The sequence below is a fragment of the Orycteropus afer genome, unplaced genomic scaffold (genome assembly GCF_000298275.1).
Source record: "Orycteropus afer afer isolate SDZICR_OR568_19922 unplaced genomic scaffold, OryAfe1.0 scaffold00377, whole genome shotgun sequence".
NCBI classification, from domain to species: Eukaryota; Metazoa; Chordata; class Mammalia; order Tubulidentata; family Orycteropodidae; genus Orycteropus; species Orycteropus afer.
The window spans coordinates 1,737,169-1,746,891 of NW_006921964.1; positions in this window are offsets into that span (position 1 = coordinate 1,737,169).

Here is a 9,723-nt window from a genome sequence, read left to right on the forward strand (position 1 = left end):
ACCTTCACATCAAAATAAAAAAAAGGACCAGCATAAATATTCAGCAAATACTAAAACAATAGCAATGAAGAAGTGATAACATGATCCATAAACAAAATAAGCACAGCATAGAAAATTATATGGAACAAAGAAATGGATACAATGGAAAAGCACATGACAAAAATGACAGCAACAAATTCATAATTGCTGATAATTACATATCTGGCAAGGGACTTATTTCTAAGATCAATGGAAAACTCCAACACCTCAACACCAAAGGAATTAACAATCCAATTGTCATGGGCAGATGACATGAATAGACACTTCACCAAGGAGGATATTCAGGTGGTCAGCTAATACATGAAAAGATGCCCACAATCATTGACCATCAGAGAGATGTAAATCAAAACAACAATAAGATATACTGTCTGACCCCAGCACTGATGGCAAGGTTCAATAAGACAGAAAATAACAAATGCTGGCGGGGATGTGGAGAGATTGGGACTGTCATACACTGCTGGTGGGACTGTGGAGTGGTATAACCACTGTGGAAAGCAATATGGTGATTCCTTAGAAAGCTGGAATTGGAGAAACCATTTGACCCATAAATCCCATGACTAGATATATATCCTAGAGAGGTGAGAGCCAGGACAGGAACAGATACATGCACGCTCATGTTCATCACAGCACTATTTATAATAGCAAAAAGATGGAAACAACCTATGTGCCCATTAGCAGAAGAGTAGATCACCAAACTATGCTACATACACATTACTAGAATGCTATGCAGCACTAAAGAATAATGAGGAGTCTGCAAAACACCACATAATATGGATGAACTTGGAGGACATTATTCTGAGTGAAATAAGTCAATCAAGAAGGACAAATATAGTATTAGTTTGTTGTTGTGGAGGGTCAAGGAAAGGTTTATATATGGAGAGAAACTTTCTTTGTTGGTTGTCAGGGGTGGGAGAGAAGGGGAAGGAACACTGCAAAAAAAATGCATTGACTCATGTCACTTTAGTTTTGTGTATTTCACTGTACATAAACTATATTTCAATAAAATGCATTAAAAATTTTTTTTTTAAAAAAAGAAACCAATCAAACAATGTATTGCATTGAAGAAATATGCTGCAAAAGATCTCTTTCAAGTATTGAAAAGCAAAGATGTCACTGTGAAGACTAAGGTGCACCTGATCCAAGCCATGGTATTTTTGATAGTCTCATGAATATGTGAGAGATGGACAATGAATAAGGAAGACTGAAGAAAAATTGACGCATTTGAATTGTGGTGTTGGCAAAGAATGTTGAATGTACCATGGACTGTGAGAAGAACAAACAAATATGTCTTGGAGGAAGTACAGCCAGAATGCACCTTAGAAGTAAGAATGGAGAGACTTCATCTCTCATAATTTGGTCATGTTGTCAGAAGGGATCAATCCCTAGAGAAGGATATCACACTGCGTAAAATAGAGTCAATGAAAAAGGGGAAGACCCTCAGCAAGATGGATTGACACAGTGGGTGCAATGATTGGCTCAAGCATGGGAACAATTGTGAAGATGGTGTACCTAGGGTACACTATCTGTTGTACCTAGGGTCAGTATGAGTCAGAATTGACTTAACAGCATCTAACAACAACAACATTCTGATGGATGTTGTTGTTTTTAGTTGTTATCAAATTAGCTCTGACAACTGTTACCCTGTTTGCTTGGTCCTGCACCATCTTCATAATCACTGGTATATTTGAGTCTATTGTTGTGGCCACCGTGTGTCGTTGTTTTTGTTGTTATGCACCATCAAGTCAGCCCTGGCCACTGTGTAGTGCCTTCCAGCCAATGGAACTCATCTTGCAGCACTATATTGGCCAATGTTCTGTTGTGATTCATAGAGTTTTCATTGGCTAATTTTCAGAAGTCGATCATGAGACTTTTCTTAGTGTGTCTTTGTCTAGAAGCTCCACTAAAAACTGTCCATCATGGGTAACCCTGCTGGTCCTTGAAATAGCAGTGGCATAGCTTCCAGGACAACATTTAAGCCATCACAATACAATAAGCTGACAGACAGATGGTGGAAACGCCTGTGATTTTTGGACCATGAAGATGTTTGAGAGATTCTAGGAGAGGAGACAAGACAGCTGGGGCAGGAGGTAAGCACTTGCAGGAATCAGGGAAACAGCTATACATTAACTAATACAGACACATTTATTCTTTTGATAGTGAGATACGGCCAAATCAGTGGATACTATCCCAGCTGAAGATTAGCTCCATCTGGAATTTAAGAACCACAGGGTTTTTTTTGTTTTGTTTTGTTTTTTGTTTTGTGTGATTTGGGTGAAGATGTACATCACTTTCCATACAGCAGTTCACATATACTTTGTCTCATGTCATTGACCACAGTTTATCACAATGCAACAACCCCCCTCCCACTTCCTCCCCATAGTTACCTCTTCCCAGTGTCCATCCCTCCATACGCTCCTGCCCCCTGAGCAGTTTCCCTGTATATAAGCAGCCCTTCTTTCTCCCATGATTGTTCTCTCCAAGGAGTGTATCTACTTGAGGTAAATGTTCAACTCATATGCCTGTATTTTGTTTGGCTGGAAACCACAGGTGTGGGTTCAATTCCAGACCTAAAGGGCAGCTAGGGGCCATAGTCTCAGTGATTCTACCAGACTCTATTGGACCAGCAAACCTGGTCCCCACCTTTTTTTTTTTTTCTTCTCCAAATGATTTTGAGTTTTGTTCCACATTGTTCTCCCTCTCTATCAAGGATCTCCTACATAGATCCCTTTCCAAGTGGATGACAGTGGTAGCTGGGCACCATCTAGTTCTTCTGGTCTCATAGTCATATAGGCTGCAGATTGGATGGTGTACAAGTCACTAGGACTAATTGTTTCCATGAATTTTGGTTTTCTTCATTCTTCTTTGCTCTGGATGAGGAGAGATCCATCGTTGCATCTAGATGGCACCTTGCTAGCTTTTAAGATCCCTGTTGCTACTCACCAAAGCAGGAGGTGGAACAATTGAGCTTGATGTCCTCTGCAACTATGGTCCCAAGCCCGCAGGTTCAACTACTTGGTCCCACTGGGTAGCTGACTGTAACCAAACAGTGACCACATCCTTGGCCCTTGTCAGCTCTACTATACACCTGGGAATTCTGGTCATTCACATAAACTTATAGGACCATTGTCTGCCAATCCTATATATGTTCTTGGATACACTCCCCATTTCATAGACATACCTAATTGTTTAGCCTGTCCACCCATCTATCCACCCACATACCCATGTTTGCCTTCACTGATAGTTTGCCTTCACGCAATACTGTATGTGCAAAAGGAAGAACCACAGGTTTTTATCTTTGCCCTGCCATCAACTCTGGTGTGACTTGAAGGATTTTCTGTATTTTAATCTTAATTTTCCCTTTTGAATTGTGGATGGATTGAAAGAGATGATTTTTGAATTTAATATATATGATTATTGTTTTAGTTACTTCATGATGCTCTAACAGAAAATACCACAAATGGGTAGTTTGAACAAATAGGAGTTTATTTTCTTACAGTTTTGAAGTCTAGAAGTCTGCATTCAAAGTGTCAAGTTCTAGGGGCTAGGTGAAGGCCCCTAGACCTTGGGCTTCAGCTCTTCCTCTTGCTCCTGGCCCATTGGAGCTAGAGGTGTCTCTTCACTCAGACAGCTGCTACTGTGGAGGATATCAAGCCCAAGGTTGACAAATAAAATGGCACAGTCCCAATATTACCATACAACACAACAGGCCATTAGTTCAAGTCCAGAGACAGTCTCAAGATTGGCAGGAAACATGGCAGGCTGCTAAATTAAGGCTCAGCTACATGCTGGGTTCAAATGTGCCAAAAAGCTTGAGACCTTCCTCAAAGCTGCTTCTTATATACTGGAGGTAGATCACATCCCTAAGGCAGCTATTCAGCTGCTCCAGTAGATTCCACCATGGAGTTGATTACCAGTCTCACCATGGGGAATATCTACATCTAGCTGCCCAGCCACTCAAAAACCAAGCCCAGCCAAGTTGACACATAACCTTAACTATCAGAGTTATGGTGTGCAGAAATCTTGAGCGAGATATTCCCGAGGAGGATGGACTACATCTGTAATGACTTGGATTATAAAAGCCTATGCAAAACCCCTACTTTTTGAGCAGTGTCTGTTTGTAAAATATGATAAGAATAAACATCAATCATTTTCTTAAAATTTTTCAATCTTTATTAATTTTGACAGAGACATGGTGTCAGAAGTGGGATTCAAAGCCATTTTTCTCCAGCCCTGGGTTGTCTGGCAGAAACAGGTAAATGGTACTCAAGGTACATTCTTCTGCTCAACTGGCTCTTTCTAGATTCCTTGGGGTCACAAGTAAATTCTGTCAAATACTGAGCTCCATGCCTTTGTGATGAGGTTCTTCAAAACTTGTTCAAGTTAGAAGGGAGCTTGGGTACCCAGGAAGCCGGAAAGGTACTAAGTGAAAGGAAGTTTCTGTTGACTGATTTGGAGGATTCTCAGACTTTTCTGCTGTAGGCATTTTAGCTCTGAGAGACAGAATATTCAACCAAAGTTGAAATGAGATCCTTAAAATCTAAAAATGTTGGGCTTGGAGCCCCCACCCCTTCCAGAACATAGTTTTGTATATAAACAAAAAGGAGCCACAAAGTTCCTTGTTTATTGGAAAATGGACTGATTATACTGAAGATAATTTGGATTTTCAGTAGTCAAAATGGGGCATTTTCTCTTTGAAAAAACATAGTTTATTTAAGTACAAAATTGGAAATTTTACCTAAAATTAACTAAAGCCAATGGGATGCATACTTTTATTGGTATGCTGAGACTCAAAAACGGCAAAATGAAAGTAAAATTGCAAAGTCAATGACTCCATGAAAAAAGCAAATAAAAATTTTAAATGTTGGAAAGGGGAAATCTCTTTCTGAATCTTTGTCTGATTATGCTCCTCCACTGCCTACAGCCCCTTCTCTTTGCCCTTTCCTATCTAGTTGCTCTGATGTTTATAACACCTCTAAATGTTTATCTGAACTCCATTTCTGCAAGAAAGAAATTATAGCACAAATATCTTTCAAGGTGAGAGAGTGAAACAGTAGAAATAGCTTCTTAATTTACTTATACTCTCTGGACCATAGCTGAATAAAGAGCCATCATAAAAGAATTTCCTCAGCCCCAGGATAACCCACAAAAATGTATGTAAAGAATTTCGAATTTTAATTGGAATATATTGATCTGGGGCTCCATGATTTATACCAATTTATGTTCATGTTTCTGGGCCCAGAGGAAATATCTTAGGGTGGGTTCTCTAGAGAAGCAAAACCAATGAAGCTTATATATGTGTGTGTGTGTGTATATGTGTGTGTGTGTGTGTATGTGTATATAGATAGATAAATAGATATATACATACATGCACACATATACATTAAATTATATATTTATTAAATTCAATTTTTCTCTCACTGTATGTGTGTGTGTGTACATGTATATGTACATAGATATATATATATATAGAGAGAGAGAGAGAGAGTAATTTTTCTTAAAGAAATGGCTCACACATTTGTAGAGTCTGGCAAGTCTCAAGTCCATGGGTTAAATATGAAACTGGAGGCTACTCCTGACTAACACAGCTGCAGGAGCCAATTAACCCAAGATTCAATATTAATAAACTTTTATATATACCATCTCATTACCTTTTCACTTGCATGGTTTCTGCTGAGAAATCAGAGCTTATTCTTATCAGTTTTCCTTTGTAGGTAACTTTTCATTTTCCTCATGCTGCTTTCAGGATTTTTTCTTTGCCTTTGGTTTTGGTGAGTTTGATGATGATATGCCTTGGTGATTTTCTTTTGTGGTCTAACCTGTTTGGGGTTCATTGGACTTCCTGAATGGATACATTCTCATATTTCATCATATCAGGGAAGTTCTCTTCCAACAAATCTTGGACAATTTTCTCAGTGATTTTCTTCTTCTCTTCCTGTTCTGGAATTCTGATTACATGTAGGTTATTCCTTTTGATGGTATCCCACATGAACCTTAGGCTTTCTTCATTTTGTTTTGATCTATTTTTCTGATTGATCCCTTTCTAAAGAAGTATTTAGGTATTTGTCTTCGATCTCATTAATTCTGTCTTCCATTGATTCAATTCTACTCATTTGCCCTTTCAATGTATTATCTATTTCTGAAAATTTAGTATTAATTTTCTGGATTTTTATGTGTAGATTTTGTATCATTTCTAATTTTTCATGTATTTTGTCATTTTGTTCTTGTATATTCTTCTGAAATTGTTCTAGGGTTTGTGTGTTTTCCTTAATTTTGTTAGTGTTTTCCTTGATCTGTCTCTCAATCCTTTGAAGATACCTAAGTATAATTCTTTTGAATTCCATGTCAGAGAGTTCCAATGCTGTTTCTTCCTCAGGGATGTGTTCTGGGTCTGTATCCTGCTCCCTTGTTTCTACCATTTTATCTTGCTTCATTGTGTGGACTGTGATGGTCACACCTCTCAAGTGGAAATGTTGAATGCCACAATGATTGGTTCAAGCATGGGAACTTGGACTGGGTAGTGTTTCATTTTGTTGTACATAGGGTCAGTATGAGTCAGAACTGACTTGACAGTATCTAACAACAACAACTATAACATTCTGGTGGATGTTCTTGTTTTTAGTTGCTATCAAATTAGCTCTGACAAACGTCACCCTGTTTGCTTGGTCCTGCACCATCTTTATAATGCCACTGTCAATCTATCTTGTTGAGTGGCTTCTTCTTTTTCCTTGACTCTCTAATTTACCCAGCATGATATCCTTCTCTAGGTATTGATACCTTCTGACAACATGACCAAGAGTTTAGAAAAGGATCTAATAGTTTATTTAGTTGGTCAACTAAAGCATGAATTACTTAGTGGGTCAACTAAAGCATGAATTACTTAGTGGCCACTAAATCAAGTTGAAGTACCAGATTTGCCTTAGTATACTGTCAAAGAAGGCTTAGGAAAATTGGCATGTTAGAGTGGATTTATTAGATTAGACCCACAGACCCACACATACAGTGCCCAGAGAACACACCTTTTACCACAAAAGTGAGGAAAAAAATTGTGAAGGGAGCCCCAGCATCCTTGAAGACTGCTGTGATTACTATTTTTTGTAAGTCAGATTTGACAGCAGTAACTGCTCTAACTAAACTAAAACATCTAACTACAATAGGGTTGATTGAACCTCATGGTGGTAAGGGCCAAGTTGCAGCAGTTAACCAACAAAGACAAGGTGGGCATGGCCACCATAATGGAAAGTGGAGCTAAAGCAGTAATCAGAATAGTCTGACTCAGATGGACTTATGGCATTGGCCACTTAGGCATGATGTCCCTAGGAGTGAAAGAGATGTGAAATATACAAAATAATTATTTGATGTATACAAGTGGAAGAATACTAGGTCAAATGAATGGGAGTCTAACTTGAATTGCCAGAATAAAGAGTCACAGCCCCTCAATGAATTTCCAGACTTGGGCCAGTTTACAAATCCACAGCCCCTTGAATTAAGAATGAAGGGGAAGCTGGGTTCCTTGAGGAAAGATCCCAATACACTGCCAAAAATGTATACTGTTAATCTTTCTCCCAGCCTTCCCCAAAGGGATCTAAGGCCTTTTATGAGAATGACTGTTGAATGAGGAAAGGCAATAATTAGATTTGGGGGGGATTACTGATACTGGCTCTGAACTAAGGAGCTCTGGTGGCATTGTGGTTAAAGCACTCAACTGCTAACCAAAAGGTCAGTGGTTTGAACCTACCAGCTGCTCCATGGGAGAAAGATGAGGCAGTCTGCTCTTGTAAAGATTTATAGCTTTGGAAACTATATGTGGCCATTCTACTCTGCCCTAAAGGGTTACTTTGAGTCAGAATAAACTCAATGGTAGTGAGCAGACTCTGAGTTGACACTAATTCCAGGAGACTCAAAATATCATTATGGCCTATCAATCAGATTGTAGGTAAATCAAGATCAGATTATTAATGGAATCTTAGCTCAGGTTCATCTCACAGTGGGTTCAGTGAGTCACTGAACCCATCCTATAGTAATTTCCAAAGTTTCAGAGCACATAATTGGAACAGATATACTCGGCAACTGGAAGAACCCCCATGTTGAATCCATGACAAGGGAATAAGGGCTATTATGGTAGGAAAATCCAAGTGGGAGCCATTAGATCTGCCCCTACCTAGGAGATAGTAAACTCAAAGCAATATCACATTACAGGAGGGATTGCAGGGATTGCCACCATAAAGGACTTGAACAATGGAGGGTGGTGATTCCCACCACATCCCCATTTAACTTATCTATTTGGCCTATGCAAAAAAAAAAAAAAAAAACAGATGGATCTTGGAGAATGACAGTGGATTATCATAAACTTAATCAGGCGGTGGTTAAGTAACCATGTTTCAATTGCTTGAGAAAATTAATACATATCCTGGTACCTGGTATGCAGCTATTGTTCTGATGAGTGCTTTTTCCTCAATTCCAATTTTGAAGAATCATCAGAAAAATACTTATTTTTAAAGATCATCAGAAACCATACAGGTGAGAAGACAGTGGGATAGTATAAATAAAACACTGAAAGAGAAAAATTTCCAACCAATAATTATGTACCCAGCAAAATTGTCCCTCAAATATGATGGTGAAATAGGATATTTCCAGAGAAGCAGAAATTAAGGGAACTTGTTAAAATCAGACCAACTTTACAACAGATGCTAAAGGGAGCCCTTTGGACAGAGAAGCAACAACAGCCAACAACAACTGACCCTTAACACACATGATGATGTAACCCAGAAACCAACCCAGCTATGGAAGTATCCAAAGTAAATAAACCTACAAGATTGTAAACAGGGAACCAGATACACCAACTGACAAATGAGGACAACTACACAGCAAAAAGAGGGAAAAAAAAATTGTGTCATTACAGAACTTCTAGATGGTAGGGAAGTCATGACAAGTACGATAGAAAGGACTGTTTTACACTTGAGAAGAAAACTATAAATCACAGGGTATCCTCAAAGAAAAATGATAAACTTTCACATCAAAATAAAAAAGAGGACCAGCATAAATATTCAGCAAATACTAAAACAATGAAGGAAGTGATAACATGATTCATAAACAAAACAAGCTCTGCATAGAGAATTATATGGAACAAAGAAATTGACACAATGAAAAAGCACATGACAAAAATGACAGCAACAAATTCATAATTGCTGATAATTACATATCTGGCAAAGGGTTTATCTCTAAGACTGATGGAAAACTCTAATACCTCAACACCAAAAGGAATTAACAATCCAGTTGAAAAATGGGCAGAAGACATGAATAGACACCTCACCAAGGTGAGTTCAGGTGGTCAACTAATACATGAAAAGATGCTCACAATCATTGGCCATCAGAGAGATGTAGATCAAAACAACAATGAGATATACCGTCTCACCCCAGCACTGATGGCAAGGTTCAATGAGACAGAAAAGAACAAATGCTGGTGGGAAAGTGGAGAGATTGGGACTCTCATACACTACTTGTGTGACTGTCAAGTGACACAACCACTGTGGAAAGCAATATGGTGATTCCTTATAAAGTTGAAATTGGAGATACCATTTGACCCATAAATCCCATTACTAGGTATATATCCTAGAGAGGTGAGAGCCAGGACAGGAACAGATACATGCATGCTCATGTTCATCACAGCACTATTTACAATAGCAA